Here is a 16,220-nt window from a genome sequence, read left to right as displayed (position 1 = left end):
ACCTCTCACATCCAATTAATCACCAAGTCCTGATTGCACCTCTACCTCCAAAATATACCCTGCCTACTTCTACTGTCACCACCATCCTAGTCCAAGCCAGTATCCTCTCTCACTTCCTCCCTTGTCTCCTGGCTTCCACTCTTGCCTGCTGCATCTACTCTCCACAAATCAGCCAGAGCAGTCCCCCTCTGTGTTTTCTGTCTGAGCAATAAGGTGACTCCATTCACCCAGCTGTCCAACCTGGAAACTGGGGTGCTATCTGAGACTCTCCTTTCTCTTTCCCTCATCCAGGTCTGGTGCCTGCTGTGGCTCTCATCTCTTCTCCCAACTCTCAAGCTCCAAGCTTCCAGCACACTGAAACCATACTGGGGTTTTGGCTGATTTCCACATAAGCCTTGTTCTCTGTCTCCAAACCTTACTGTTGACTGAGGTCCTCTTACCTTGGTTAACTCTGACTGCACTCATGCATCTAGCAGAAAGTCACCCTTAACCACTAAGGCCTATTAAGTGTCTCTTTCTGGGCTGCACTTCTGCCCCAGCACTCATAACCCTACAGAGTCATTGTCTCCTGTCCCTCTCCTCCCTCCCTCCTGCATATAGAAGACATACCTTATGCTTGCCCATTGACCCAAGTACCTGGTATAGTGCCTGTGTGGACACACAAGGAACATTTGCAAAATTAATAAAGGAAGAAATAAAAGTTAATTTTAAACGCCGTTTCTGATCAAGGTAACATTTCAAATCAATTGACTAAAAGTTTATCATTTAATAGATAATGTTGGAATGACTGGCCTGGTGGGGAAAACAATTGAATTAACTACCTCATATTCAACACTGAAATAAACTCCATATGGCTCAGAAATTTAATTAAAAAAATAGAATAAAACCATTAAAGTACTAGAAGGAATCTTGGGGTGGGGATAGTCTTTCTAAGTATGTCATGAAACCCAGAAACCATAAAAGACAGAGAAATAAAAAACTTCTGTATGGCAAAACCCACCCTAACTGTTTTAGATAAATGACAAATGAGGAAGAGTTATCTGTACCACATATGACAGCCAAAGGCTTAATCTTCCTAAAATATATATTTTTAAAAAGCTCTTTTCAAAACAAGCAATAGGAAAATGGGGGCAAAAGGAACAGACAATTCACAAAGGAAGACTTGCTAAGCCCATTAACATATGAAGGAAATGCTAATATTTCCACTCCTCCATCAGATACACAACAGTTAAAATGGATTTGCAAAACCTGGGTTTCCTGGGGTGTGGGAAAATAATCACTCTCATACCCCACGAACCATATGGGTGGGAGTTGACCTTCCCAGGAAGGGGAAATAAGTAACAAAATGGACAATGAAGACTTCTTTTGACTAAGCAATACTGACATTTAAAGTTATTTTTATTATATGATATATAAACAGTATACATGTATAATATATAAAATGTAATGCATATAAACATCTACCCACCAGCTGGCACCATTATCTATGCCTTCCATCCTCAGTCCTGGTACTCCAGATGACCTGTTCTAGCTTGGAATGAAAGGTCAACTTCTTTGCTTGTGCCCTTGATCCCATTTCTTGCTACCTACTCAGGGATATCTGGCTAACATTTCTCCCTTTCTCTTGAGTCATCAATGATTTCCTCTTGGCTGGAGCCTTCTACAATTCTTCCCACAATAAAAAGCTTTTTATTGATCCCATCTTCTCTTCCAGCTACTCTCCACTTATTTCCCTTCTCCCCTTCTCAGCTACAATCCTTGAGAGAATTATCTATACTCCTTGTCTCTGATTTCTCTTCTTTCTTTCTATCTTTTTCAATGCTACCCAGAAGTGGCTCTTGCCAATGCTACCAGTGCTCTCCATATTGTTAAATCCAATGATCAGTTTTCAGTTCTCATTTTACTGGACATGTCATCAGCATTTGACATAAGAAATACTCCTTCTGGAAACACTTTCCCCTTCATTTCCAGGACACCCCACTCTTCTGCTTTCCCTCCTACCTCACTCACCCCATTTTAAGTCTCCTTTGGCCTCTTCTCATTATCCCCACCTCCTACAATCTCTTAACCTTTGGAAGGTCCTGGGACACAGTCCTTGGAACTCTTTGCTATCCATCGCCTGTCTTTAAATACCATCTGAAAACTGGTGAGTCCAAAACTTGCATCTCCAACTCAGGCCTTTCCCCTGAATTCCAGATTCCTATATCCTAAGGCCTATTCAATATCTCCACTTGCATACCTATTAGGCATTATACTAGATATATCCCAAACCAAACTCCTTATCAGCCCTTCTAAACCCATTCCTCCTCTAGCTGTCCTCACCAAAGTTGATAGCCACATATCCTTTTAAGTGGTTTGGCCAAAAACCTTGACTCTTTATTTCTCTCACCCCTCACATCCTACTGTCAGGAAATCCTCCAGCTCCACTTTCCCAGTGAATCCAGAAATCTCCCCATTTGTCCCCAAGTCCACTACTTGGTGAATTTGTAATTGTTTTGTTGTTAACAACACTGATCTGAACATTCTTGTACACATCTCTGACCACATGAGCAAGAACTTCTCTAGACAAATGGTTCTCCAACTTTGGTGGGCATAAGAATACCATGGAGGGCTTGTTATAGCACTGGACCTCACTCCCAGAGTTCCTGAATTATTTAGAAATCACTTGCATTTCTAACAAAATCCCAGCTGATGCTGATGCTACTCATGGGGAAATAATGCTTGGAGATCCATAGCTCTAGGGGTATATGATACCCAGAAGTAGAAAAATGGGGCCATAGGATATGTGCAGGTTCAACCAGATAGCAGAACATTGATTTTCTTTCCTGTCAGCAATGTGTGAGAACGACCAGTGCTCTGCATCCTTATCAACACCTAATATTGTCAGATGTGCTACTGTTGCCAATGTAGTGGATACAAAGTGTTGGCTTGTTGCAGTTTTGAGTTGTATTACTAGAATTCATGCTTAGGTGGAAACTGCATCAGGAGGGTGAGAAACATAAGTACTAGTATGCTCATTACAATATCTCTTTTGATATTAAAAACTGGTAGCAGTCTAGGTTTTTATCAATAGGTATGTTCACAATTTACAACAGATTAATATGCAAACTGTTCAAGATGATGATTATAGGTCTCTAGTTAGGAACATGAAAAATACCTGTAATATATTGTTAGATAAGAGGGGGGAGCAATTTACATAAGATACATGACAGTATGGATAGCATGACTTCATTTCTGTAAAATTGTCTGAAGGCATTGAGAAACACATCCAAAAGTGTTAGGACTTGTTATCTTTAGGAGATGGATTTTGAGTTACTGTACTTGTACTTTCTTTTTAAAATAGTTTCTATAATGTTTGATTTTTAAAAATGTATGTATCTCTTTTTGTTAAAAAAGTGATTTTTCACAAAAAAACCTGCATCCTTATATTTGTGTTTATATATGCTAGAAAGTATCTGGAGGGTTTCATATGATACTGATTTGAGCAGCTGTGGCTAGGCAGGGGTTTATATGGGCTGAATAGAAAGGTACTTTGAGTTTTCTCTTTATTCCATTCTGTACTCTTTGAATTTTTTGACAGTGTAACTTCCATAATAATAATAATAATAAAAACAACAACACTAAAAAAAAAAAAAAAAAGAAGAAGAAGAAGAAAAAAGAGCTATTCTTAACACCCAAGTCAGCTCTGTCAACCCCTGCCAGTCCCTGCTGCTGCTGGCCCAGCCCAACCTACCAAGCTGTGCTGAGGCCCCTGTTGACTTCACAAGCAGCCCACTCAAGTCATTCCAGACATCCTCTGGCTGAGGAGTTTTGGAGCTGCAGGGTCAAGGCCAGTAGTTGGGCTGCCCAGGAGAGAATTCCTTCTGCTTCTGGGTGCTGCCTTGAGCCAAGAGTAATGTGTCACCCCCACAAAGCCTGAGGCTGTGGCTCCCCCATGCTCTGTGCTGGAAGGAGAGGTCAGCCCCCGAAGGGGCCCAGAGAGAAGCCATTAACACAGCCAAAGAGTTGACTGACTGTCAGAGGCGGCAAACTCCAATAATAAACCTGTCTTTCTAACAAAGCACTTTAAGTCTGTAAAAGTCAGAGCTAAGAAGAGATAAGTCTGCAAAATCAGAAAACATAGAGATGGTGAACATGGACTCAATGTACTTGTATAGCAGAATTTGGGGTCACCTCAAATTGAGAAAGAATTAATTTGATCTAAAGCAGGGACTTCACGCAACATGGACTGGATGCACATGGAACTGTCTACATTTGTACTTTTCTCAAAGGCTATCTTTCTTTAAGGTGAGCTTTTTCCTCACTGTACGCCCTCTGAGCTATTGGTGACTGCCACGTAAATATATGTGCTCCCTTCACAGAGTACATCATGTGGTCATCATGTGGTTTGTCCTTTGTCTGCCCCACAGCCTGTGGCCTCTAGAAGTCAGAAACCAGCTCTCATTCCTGCCCTGCCTCTTTGTAACAGGCATGGGTCCTGGCACGTACCAAGCACTCAGTAAATGCTGAAGCAATGGAATGGGATCATCTCCAGTATAAAAAGAAAACAGAGATGTCATTTTGCAAACGCCAAAGTTTCAAAAGTCAAAGTAGAGGGTGACAGCATCACCCTAGCATCACTGTCCACTCTGCAGTGGCCTAGCATGTCCATCAAGCAAGTGGCACACAGGGCTCACACTGCTGGGTTCTAGTCCAGGATAGCCTCTGTGGACAAGTGGGTCTCTCCCCAAAGAATAACTTGGAGGTAACAATCTCTTGAATATATACTTCTTCTTTAATAGAACAACTACACAAAACAAAAACTGAAACCTGGTGGTGGGACTTCATAGTGCAACCCCCCACCCCCATCACACCATGGATGTCTTTGCATGATTACTGCATTTGGCCACTCTTAACATTTGTGTGAAAATAATATTTATTCAGAAGTAGAAACCCAGTAAATATGTGGTATTTTCTTTTTTTTTTTTCAATTTGTTTTCTCTAACAGGGTACAAGACTAACACCCAGTTTGCTTGAGTTTTAAAAGGATCTTTCCTTTGCTTCACTTGAATGACCAATAAAGACATAAGTCCAACTGGCAAAGTGGAATGGGGGTGATGTGCAGTGTTTTAAAAACAGGTTAAATTGTGCATTTTAGATTTATATTTTAAAAGTCAAAATTATCTCAATACCAAAATTATATAAAATTGCATGAAGTCACCCCAGAAGGTATTTGCTGAACCTCAGATTCTACCCCTCTCCTTGTGATATAGGACAGAGGGAAATGACACCTGGAGGCAGTCTTAAGATAGCTCAGGTACATGCCCCAAGTGCCTGTCTTGTGTCAGGCCCAGGTCCTGGGTGGCTCTGCCTTGTAGGGAAGACACAAATGCCCAAGAGGCTTAACAAGTCACTGAGTCCTGAGGTAGGAACTAGTGTCAGAGGGAGGAGGAGCCATTGGGATGGGGTGGGAGCCAATGGGGATAGGGTATAGGGAAATTGGGGAGATATTGAAAGAGATGATCCTGGGAAGAATAGACTGGAGGGGAGTCTGGATATGGCAGAGACGATACCCATTTAGAGGGGATTCCCATGCTTCCTTGAGCTTCAGGTCTCAAGGAAGGAGGAGGCAGAAGCTGAAGGCAAATCATGTTGTCCTGGGATGGCTGAGAGCTCCTTCACATCATAGGTCTTGGCCCCTGACTGTGGCCATAGTGGACATGAAATGCTCTGTCAATGACTGCAAAAAGGAGGGAGAGAAGAAGAGACGGAAGGAAGAAGGAAATCTGCTGTCATTGAAAAAAAAAACATCATATCAAGGCTTTTTGTAGCTTATTTCTACATGTAAAAGTCGGGCTCACAGTCCCTTCTGCCCCAAGACAAATGTATTTATTCCTTTATTATATTTCCCCAGGGGAAAGGTGGTGGTGGGTCAGCTTGTGATTTAAAATAAGCTTTGAAAAAGAGATAAGACTCTCAAATGCCACAAACAAACCCTAAAAGAAGGATCCTCCTGCTCCATCAGCTTGGGAAGGAGGGAAATGGGTCAGGAAAATGGCATGGGCAGGGGCCCCTCTCTATGAAGTCAAGACTCCATATCAAGTTAAGTAAACGTGGAGGCACATTTGTCTATCATCTATTAGCTCATCTTGTGGCCACTTTGATGTAGGCTGGGCTATATTTTCATCTCCCTTTTCCCTGGCCTCCAACCCCAGATTCAGCAAGGGAGGCCCGCATCAGCCCTCTCCTCCCTCAGTTTGAAAGGGTTCAAATACCTGGCCCATCCATAGAGAGAAGATGGCAATACAGATTTCAAAGCAGCCTGTGAAGTAAATACTATGACGATTCCCACTTTACGTATAAGGAGACTGAAGCCCACAATAGCACAGCTAGCAAGTGGTAGATTTGATCCTGGCTGTCTCACTCCAGAGCCTGGACTCCTATTTTCCATGCCTATTACCTTACTGGGATCAGGATGCTCAATTATCCATTTATATGCAGAATCAGGAGCCATGGGGCATTTGTGGGAGTCATGATAGTCATACTAATAGTGAGGCTAATATTTATTGAAGGGCTACTATGTGCCAGGCACAATGCTAAATGTCTCAGTCAGTGTATGTCTTAGGAAAACTCTCTTGGGTGCTTGGACCTCCTTTTCTTCTACCACTTTGTAAGAAGGCTTTCTTCTTTTTTATTTTATTTTATTTTTTTATTTTAAGTATATTTTACTGATTATGTTGTTACAGTAGTCCCAATTTTCTTCCCCTTTGCTCCCCTCTGCCCAGTACTCCCCTTCCCCCATCAATCCCACCCCTTTTAGTTCATTTCCATGGGTCGTGTACATAAGTTCTTTGGTTTCACCCTTTCCTATGTTATTCTTAACTTCCCCCTGTCTATTTTGTATCAACCAATTATGCTTCTTAATCCCTGCACCATTTCCCCATTTCTCCCGCTTTCCTCTCCCAGCTGATAACACTACAAATGACACCCATAGCTATGATTCTGTTCCTATTCTGGTTTGTTTAGTTTGATTTTGTTCTTATCTTTTAGATTCAGTTGTTGATAATTGTGAATTTGTTGTCATTTTAGTGTTCATAGTTTTGATCTTCTTTTTCTTAAATAAGTCCCTTTAACATTTCATATAATGGGATGGTGATGATGAACTCTTTTAGCTTTACCTTGTCTGGGAAGCAAGCACTTCATCTGCCCTTCCATTGCTGGATAGAGTAATATTGGTTGTAGGTCTTTGCTTTTCATCACATTGAATACTTCTTGCCAGTCCCTTCTTGCCTGCAAAGTTTCTTTTGAGAAATCAGCTGATAGTCTTTTAGGCATTCCCTTGTAGGTAACTCTCTGCTTTTCTCTTGCTGCTTTTAAGATTCTCTATCATGAACCTTTGGCATTTTAATTATGATGTGTCTTGGTGTGGTCCTCCTTGGATCTAGCTTGTTTGGGACTCTCTGTGCTTCCTGGACTTGTATGTCTATTTCCTTTGCCAAATTTGGGAAGTTTTCCTTTGTTATTTTTTCACATAAGCTTTCAAAGTCTTGTTCTTCCTCTTCTCCTTCTGGCAACCCTATGATTCAGACGTTGGCATGTTTAAAGTTGTCCCAGAGGTTCCTAAGCCTCTCCTCATTTTTTTTCAAGTAAAAAAGGTGAGGTAAGCAAAAAAAGTAAATAAATAAAATAAATAAAAGTAACAATGTTTGTGTACTGGCTGAGTGTCTTTTTCTTCCTTATGTTCCAAATCATTGATTTGAATGCCAGTTTCCTTCTCTTCACCATTGGTTTTTCGTGGATTTTCCTTCGTTTCATTTAGCATAGTCTTCACTTCTTCCCTTACGTGTTTGCTGTACTCAAGCGTATCTGTCAAGCCTGTGAGCATCTTTATCAGCAGTGTTTTGAATTCTGTGTCTGTTAGGTTGGCTATCTCATCTGTTAGGTTGGCTATCTCCTCATCACTTAGTTCTCCCACTGGAACCTTGATCCATTCCCCCTTTTGGGCCATACTTCTCTGTCTCCTCATCTTGACAGTCTCCTGTGTTTGTTTCCCTCTGTGTCTTAGGTAGAGCTGTCGATCCTGTTACATTTAAGGGGCGGAGCCTTAGATATTCGTCAGTACAGGGCGACCTGTTTCACCACGTTGTGGTACTGTATTTGGGGGAGGGGCAGAGAGGGAACAATGCCATTTGCTCAACACTTGCCCCTTTTCCAGGCACTTCTCCCACTTTTATATGGGACTGGCGCCTCTCTAACTGTTGCCCTGGCTGTTGGTTGTTCCCAGAGTGGGTGGGTCTGTGGATGTTCTAGAACTGTAGCGTCCCTTTAAACAAGCGGACTCTGCTGAGAGACCAGCAGTTTCTGCCTCCACTCCAACTGGTCTGCACAGTCAGAAGCAATGAGGCTTGATTTTCCCTGGTGCTGGGACAGTGAGCTGCGTAGTCTGGTCAGGAGCTGGGAATGCTTCCCAGGTGTATCTCCCCACTTTTTAAAATGTGTGACTGCACTTTCCGCTGGCCTGCCAATGCCGCTGCCGCCGCCATCGCTGCCACCGCCACCATCACCTCCATAACCTCCGCCACCACACTGCATCCTCTCCACTTGGACTCCGCACCCTCTACCTATCTGGATGACTATTTCTTCTTTATATCTTTGTTTATTGGACTTCCATGCAGCTCGATTTTCTGGAACCTCTGGTTGTCTCTAGTTTTGAGGTAGTTGTATTCCTTCTTAGTTGTGGAGGGAGATGTAGCATGTCTGTCTAGGCCTCCATCTTGGCCCGAAGTCAGGAGGCTTTCTTCTTTTGGTCAAAATTAAATTATTGGAATCCTGCAGGCTTTAAATATAAGAGAAACTGATGCAGCCTGCCATTTATTCCAGAGTTTAAACATCTGTGTAAAATGCTACATTTGAAAAAGAGACATGTGATTGGCTTTTATCAGCATATTTCTAAACAGATCAGGGACAACTTCCATTTGGGCAGCCCGAACTTGAATATCTGACTGCTTACAAAGATAATGAAGACTACACCTCACCAGGAAGTGCCCCATGGCTGTCTGTTTTTGGTGAGGGGGCAGGGGGAGATGGTGGCTCAGCCCCTGCTGGGCCCCCTGGCAGGCGTGTTACTTCTTCTGGGAATGAGCAAAGAACAGCTGGTCCCCTGGACCCCAGACTGCCCAAATAAATTCACCCTCATTTACCACAGGTTTTCAACACATTTTGGGCCCTACCTGGAGGGCATAAGAGCAATGACCCTTTCCTCTCCTATAGGCCAGAATGCTATAGTGGTCAAGATGATGGCATTAGAATCGCAGAGCTGTGAGGTCATTGGCCCAAGTCAACAAAGTTGAGGAGTGGCTGATCTGGGACAGCAGTCCAAGGCAGCCAGAGCCTTTCAGGAAAGTAACTAACTTGTCCCGGGGATGGGGGCATAGCTACTTGGCCCTCAAAGCTCTAGAAGGTACAAGAGGCTGGGATAACCTTTAAAACATGCACATGCCCAGGCTCTTCCTGCAGAACTCCTAATTCTCAGAACTCATTTCTAATGAGATCTAGGTGTACTGCAAATTGAGGACCGTGGCTACTGAGTGAGGTGGGGATGTTTGGGGAGTAAGGCAGGGGTGGAGTTGAAGCAGTTGTGAGGCCAAGAACCTTCCTCAACTTAGATTCTTAACCTTGAGTCATGTAGCATGGAAGTGTCAAAGATACCAAGGATATGAAGGTAACTGAAGGATGTGTACACTGATTTAAAATGCATTTCATTAGAAAGTTTGACTGTTGGCATGCTGCTGTTATCAAATTGAATTTCGCCATTTACGCAATACCATTGGCCCTGTGAGACTTGGTTTGCAATTACACCTCTGCACCAATACCCTTGGTCCTGATATAAAATCCTTTGCCTGTGGTCACTTGGCTAATATTTTGTTGAGTTTTTGTTTTGCTTTGTGTTGTTTCTTTTTGCACTTATGCTCATCAGAGGGATTAGCCTGTCATTTTCCTTTTCCATTCTGTTCCTACTAGGGATACTTCCTTACTTTCTTAATTGCTACAGAGTATTCTTTTTGTAAGATTGGAGTCTTTTCCTTGAATGGTAGGTGGAATTCACTACTGAAATCACCTGGGCCTGTAAGTTTTGTTTGGGGTGAGGTGTATCAGAGTTTAACCAGAGAAACAGAATCAGTAGGAGATATATGAAGAGATTTATTGCCAGGAATTGGCTTACATGATGGTGCGGGCTGGCTAGAAACCCAAAATCTATAGCACAGGCTGTGAAGAAGGACAAGCTGGAACCTGCTCGCAGGAGCTGAAGCTGCCATTCACAGGAGGAATTTCTTCATCAAGAAAGCCTCAGCTCTGCTCTTAAGTCCTTTCAATGAATTGAATCAGGCCCACCTAGATTATCCAGGATAAGCTCCCTTAAAGTCAATTTATTATGGGCTTTAATCACATCTATAAAATACCTTCACTGCCACACCTAAAAGAGTGTTTGATGGAGTAACTGGGGACTCTAGCCTAGTCAAGTTGACACATAAAACTGACCATCACGAGGTGCTGGGGAGGGCTTTTATTTGTTGATTGGATTTTTAAAGTGGTCTTGTCAAAGAATAAATTTTGGTTTTGTCAATCTTCTCTATTGTATTTTCTCTTTTTCAATAATTTCTGTCCTTACCTTCATTAATTCATTATTTCTTTGCATTTATTGCTCCTCTTTTTCTAATTTCTTGAGAGGGATACTAGCTCATTAATTTTAGCTTTTCTCTTTTTCAACCATACACATTCATGGCTAAAATTTCCCTTTAAGCATGAGCTTGACTATATCCCACAAATTTTGATATGTAGTATTTTCCTTATTAAAATATTCAAAATATTTTTAACTGTCCATTATGATTTTTGACCCATAGTTATTTGAAAGCATGTTGCTTAATTTCCAAATACACCAAGATTTTCCAGCTACCTTCTCATTATCAATTTGTAGCTTAATTTCATTTGTTGTCAGAGGGTATACGCTATATGATTTCAGCCCTGTTCCTTATCAATACTTTTGAATTTTTCATTAATTTTCTTAAACATTGCAATGTATTTCTTTTATAGTATGTGTCTAATAAGGAATGATGTTTAGGAGGCACCTGCCACAGGTGAGTCTAGGAAGGTGGCTGAGAGCTGAACAAGGGACGAAATTGACTGCTTCTCTAAAGAGCTAAGACATGTTATTGGAGATCAGTATTGCCTGCCCTTTAGTCACTTGCATGCTATCTACACCATTTTTTGCCATGTCCAAATACCACATGTACAATGTGTTGTTAAAATTGACTCTTTAAAATTCACACATTTTTACATGAAACAAGCTTTATGTTACTATAAAAATGGAAAATTAGTATCATTTGTCATAGGTAGAAGGTAGCCATAAAAAGAAACATTACAATGAAAAGGAAATAATATGACTTATTATTTAAGATATTGTTGCCTGATGAATGCTTTAAGGCTGAGGCCTGTTCTCTTATTGTGAAAATAGAAGATTTAACAAGCAGGTATTTGAAGATCTAATGAAATGTTAGCACCACAGTGCAGGGCAGTAGAAAAATGATGGACTTTCCAATAAATATCTGTAACACAACATTAAAAACACCCCTTTCTTTTATCAATTTACAATCATCATTGCAAAAATCATCAAAGAATGCTAAATCTGAGGGAGAGGGCAAGTTTCGTACAAATTATTTGCATGGTTTTGAAGTATCTCCTGAAGATTACTTAATAGCCGTAAGGAAGAAAATGTAACTATACAGGGAAGAAATTGGCTGTCAATTTGGGCAATCAAAATTAATATTATCTAGATGACACCTGTACAAGGACACATCACTTAGTTGGGTATCCATATGAAAAATAATGTCTATGGATCCTTACTACATATCACATCATATTAAAAATTAGTTCCATACATACTGGACAGACAGATCTAAATGTAAAATATAAAGCAACAAACCTTTTTGAAGAAAAACATAGGACAATAGTCAAAAGATTTCTTTAACATGACATAAAAAAGTGATACATATAAAATAAAAATTTGGTAAGTTGAACTACATGAAAATAAAGAGCTGCGTTCATCAAAACACAGCGCTAAGAAAATGAGAGACAACCCCAAATGTGGGAGAAAATCTTCACAATACAGAATTTCAACAAAACACTCACCCAGAATAGAGCAAACAAGAAAAGAAGAAATAAACAGCTACTACAAATCAACAACAAAGATAGACAATAGACAACCCAATAGGAAAGTGGTTAAAAAATCTGGACAGGTACTTCACCAGAGAGCATAGCCAAGTGGTTCAACATTTGAAAAGGTGCTTAGTCTCATTAGTTCTCAGGAAAATGAAAATTAAAACCACGAGATCTAAAATTAGAAAGACAGAGAATACCAACTGTTGGCAAGGATATGGGGGCAACTAGAACCCTCATACATTGCTGGAAGGAAAGTAAATTGGTACAACCACTTTGGAAAAACAGTTGGACTTTCTCTATTAAAATGGATATACAAGTTTTGTCACCCAGCAATCCCACTTTCAGGTATTGTTGAGTTGAATTGTGTCCCCTCCAAAATTCATATATTGAAGTATTCACCCATCCTGTACCTCAGAAAGTAACTGTATTTGGAGATAGGGTCTTTACAGAGGTAATTAAGGTAAAGTGAAGTCACAGGAGTGGGGTGTAATTCAATATGATTTTTTATAAGAAGAGATGAGGACATAGACACACAAAGAGGGAAAACCATGTGAGGACACGGGGAAGAGATGACTATCAACAATGCAAGCAGAGAGACCTCAGAAAGAACTGAATCTGTCAACACCTTGATCTCAGACTTCCAGCTTCCAGACTGGGAGACGATACATTTTCATTGTATAAGCCACCTGAACTGTGGCAGTTTGTCATGGCAGCCCCAGCAAACTCATACAAGTATCTCGTCGTCGGCAGCCGTCCGTCTCGAGAGACGATGGTGTAGCTTCTTAAGAGTGTATCTGCACCGCCGAGAATGGCTGTGCAGTCCGACTCGGGAGTGACACGGTATCTGTCTCCTCCCGTGTTGAATCGACATCTTGCGATGACGCTGGAGTGTCCTCTCCAGTGAAGCTGAAGCTACAGAGCCTGGGCAGGGTGATATGGAGGGTCTGCTGTTGCCCATGCAGCAGACCCCCCCTCTCTTCGCAGCTGAAGGGAAAGACGGAGTCAATACAGCTTGGCTTCAGGTGCGCCGCAGGAGTTGCCGGTGTTGACAACAACGTCAAACTGCCTTCGGGACTCCGGCTCCGGATTTTCTGTCGGGGTTTACTCCCTTAGCCTTTCCCCTGAAGAGGTATGCCGCAAGGCAGCGGAGGTTTTTTGGAGTCAGTTTTCCTTCTCTGATGTACCCTGACTGGAAGATCGAACCAGCGACACTTAGCTCGCAGGCCGACGCTCAATCCACTGAGCCAAACCAGCCAGGGTACACTCAAGATAATTGCATATATATGTTCAACAAAGGCATACACAGGAAGAGCCATAGCAGTACTATTTATAATAGCCTAAAGTAGCCCAGTGTTTGTCAGAATAGAAAGAACAAGTTGTGGTGTCCCCATGTACTGTAATACTCCACAGCAGGGAGAATGAACTACAACTACATGAATTTGAATGAGGCCTCAACATTAATGTTGATGGAGAGAAGCCAGATGTGTAAGAGCACATATTGTCTAGTTCCATTTATGTAAAATACAAAGATGGGCAAACCTAATTTCCACTGCTAGAGGTCAGGGTAGTGGTTACTCTTGGGGAGGTAGTGACTAGGAAGGGACCTGGCCAGAAGGCTTCTGGGCAATTTTACACAGATATGCTCTCTTTATGAGCTGTCATCAAGCTTCATACTTATGTATAATATGGACATTCTTTTTAGTGTCTATTTTGCTTCAATACAAAGTTAAACACGCACAAGAACACCATATTCAGGCTTTTGTTTTTCATAATCTGAAAGATTAGAAGAGAATTTAGCAGGGATAGCCTTCCTTTCTTTGTTATTGAACAACAGTGGCCTTTGTGCCACTGATGGTATTCCAGCCCACCTGCTGGGACACACAGGTGAGGGCAAAAGCAGACCTGCCTGGTGCTCAGAGCCCCTGTCTGTTGGGTAGAGGATGAAGGGGAGCCTGAATGGAGTCAGGGAAACCTGGGACAGGGCTGTTGCTGTCATCCAGGTTCATCCATGGCAGAGTCAAAGGCAGGACTACAACCCCAGTCCCCCGACTCCATGCACCACAGCCTGTGAATTATCTACTGGGGACCCCGGTGCAGTCAGGACAGCCACATCTCTGCCTCTCCCTGCCATAACCTCAAAGCTTTGGTCTGAATCTCCCTTGACTTGGGACAGGCTCCTGCCTCCAGGTCTATAAGCAGCTACTTTCCCAGTTCAAGTCCTGTTCACCTGCTGGGGTCCTGAACATAAAGGGCAGAGGAATTCTTCTTTTGGGATCTACAAAACAGGAGGTGACCAGGCCCAGAGGGTCACAGAGCCCCAGAGGGTCATTCTGTGGAATATCTGAAGGTACATCTGAGTTTTTCTAGGCTTTTGTTTTAGAGCTGCCTATAAGAGGTATGTGGTACACACACACTCACACACATGCTTAATGCCAGAAACCATTTGGGTCATGTGTGCTTAATTGGCTAAGAGTCCCCCACAGCTGGCTATTCTGAAGCCTGTGGAGCTGAGAGGGGTAGGGGTCTCCCCTGACTGGTGTTCCATGGAATGGTTGTGAAAGACACAACATGTTACCACAAGATGAGGCTCATAGCCCAGCAGTCACCAGACTTCACTTGTGGCTGGATCTGGGCACAGAATGGAGATGATGTCACCAGAGCTTCATGTTATCTCATCCAATTAACCAAGAGTTAATTAGTATGTCCAGAGTGCTTTGAAGCTGAGGAACTCTGTTTATTCATGACTGGGTGGAAGCAGCATGTCAGGAATGGCAACACAGGGGCACTGACATTGGAATGGGAAGATGGCCAGGCCTCTGCCTCTGATTTGCTGTGAGCCCACTAGGAGACACTTGTGAACATGTCTGTCAGAGTGTCCTGGGGCTGCCACAATAAAGCACCATACACTGAGGGGATTAAAACAACAGACATTTCCTAGTTCTGGAGGCCAGGTGTCTGAAATCAAGGTGTCAACAGGGACGTCCCTTCAGAAGCCTCTAAGGGAAAATCCTTCCTGTCTCTTCCAGCTTCTGGTGGCCACAGGCATTCCGTGGCTCATGGCCACATCACTCTAATCTGTGCCTCCATGTCCACATGGCTTTCTCATGTGTCTGTCTCTGTTTTCTATTCTTACAAGGGCACCATCATATTGCATTAGGACCCACCTGAATTACGTCATTTTAACTTGATTACATCTACAAACACCCCATTTCCAAATTGGGTTACATTCACAGGTACCACAGGTTAGGGCATGAATATATCTTTTGGGGGGACACAATGGAACCCAACCCATAACAGTGCACATGTCATCTCCAGTGGCCGAGTGCTTCATTCCTGTCAGTGTCCCTCCCTCACTCCTTTCCTCAGCACAGGAACATGGAAGTGACTGAGAGGGCCAAAGCCTTCTAGAAAGAGAAGTATAGAAAACTCCAGGAGGTAACTATCATTGTAATAGCTCTTCTTTCACAAATGCGCTTTTCTTCTTGAACACATCTCAGCCCTCCCCCAGTCTTGACCCCCTCTTATGAACTATGGGGGCTGGCCTATGTGCCCTCACTCAGTTCAAACACTAGTGGAGGAAGGTTAGGCTGAGAGGGTGTTAGAGTTTGGCTCCAGAAGGCTGCTGGGTAGGGCCCGACTAGTCCCAGACCATGAACTTGGGTCCTGGAAGATTCATTCAGCCCTGAGTCATTACAGTTTTCTCATTGCTGGGTTCTCATGCCAGTGACCTACCACAGCAGAGGACTCCTCTGGTTAACCCCCAAGGCAATTTCTGCCTTCCCTTCAATTCCCTTCAGCTCAGTTCTGTGGAGCACTCATGCTGAATGGAGATAGGTAGGCTCCAGGGTTCCAGTGCCTGTGCTGGCACTGAAGCAGTCACAGGGAGGTTCTGAGCAGGCCCTGCCTTGGATGACTCCTTAGTCTGGAGGGAGGGAGATACAAGAGCCAGGCATCTTGGGCTAGTGTCATCAGTGGAGGAGTCCCTGAGCAGATACAATAAGAGCTGAAGGGAGAGCACAGTGGGA

General features: G+C 42.7%; 1 non-coding gene across 1 annotated transcript; it reads right to left on the bottom strand.

The window, feature by feature from the left end:
- Nucleotides 1–4,969: 4,969 nt before the first annotated feature.
- LOC149991212 (small nucleolar RNA SNORA27) lies at nucleotides 4,970–5,096 on the bottom strand. Its single transcript, XR_016508788.1, has one exon. It is a non-coding gene; the product is annotated as a small nucleolar RNA SNORA27 (small nucleolar RNA).
- Between the last annotated feature and the right edge of the window lie 11,124 nt (nucleotides 5,097–16,220).

Source organism: Furipterus horrens, unplaced genomic scaffold (genome assembly GCF_987537825.1).
Source record: "Furipterus horrens unplaced genomic scaffold, mFurHor1.1.pri manual_scaffold_17, whole genome shotgun sequence".
Lineage (NCBI taxonomy): Eukaryota > Metazoa > Chordata > Mammalia > Chiroptera > Furipteridae > Furipterus > Furipterus horrens.
Note: the sequence above shows the minus strand (reverse complement) of the source record. Positions and strands in the feature narration are given on the sequence as shown.